This window comes from Myotis brandtii, unplaced genomic scaffold (genome assembly GCF_000412655.1).
Source record: "Myotis brandtii unplaced genomic scaffold, ASM41265v1 scaffold1554, whole genome shotgun sequence".
Taxonomy (NCBI): Eukaryota; Metazoa; Chordata; class Mammalia; order Chiroptera; family Vespertilionidae; genus Myotis; species Myotis brandtii.
The window spans coordinates 412236-412853 of NW_005355638.1; positions in this window are offsets into that span (position 1 = coordinate 412236).

A 618-nucleotide genomic window follows, 5' to 3' on the forward strand; every position below is an offset into this window, starting at 1 on the left:
CATCCTTGCCGCGTTGGGGGCGGTGCTTGTTTTGCCGCAGTGGCCGTGGGAGGAGCTAAGGGCTGCGAGGGGCTGAGCCAAGCGGTGTGACGCCTATGGGTTAGGGGAGCCCCGCCTACCCTGGCAATCTGATCGCTAGGGGCGGTTTGCTGGGCAGGCGCTGTCCTGATTGGTTACTTTGGTTACTTGCAGATTGGGGCGGGGCCGGGGCTGTCATCACAGGCGCTTTGGACTATGACGGTCTGGGAGCCCCGCCTGCGTCGGCGCCATCTTTGATGGGGGCAGCTGAGGTTTGCCGCGCAGGCGCAGTTTTGCTGGCTGGCCGCAGGGGGCGGGGCCCTGGGCTGTGCGGCTGCAGTGATTGAAGGCTGCGGGGGTCCTGCCTGTCTTGTACGTTTCTCGGCGTGTCGGTTCCAACCTGACTAGTCTGGACTCTGACCGAGATTGAGCCACGGCCAGTGTCCGACATCTGGAGAGCAGGCGCAGTGCCTGCATTTGCATGTTGCCGCTGTGGAACTGTCGGGAGGGACGGATACAGGCTGTTAGTATGCCGGGTGGGGGGGCCTTCAGGGGCTCACCGCCCCCTTGTAGTCTTTTCAGAACTGTTTGTACCCTGGG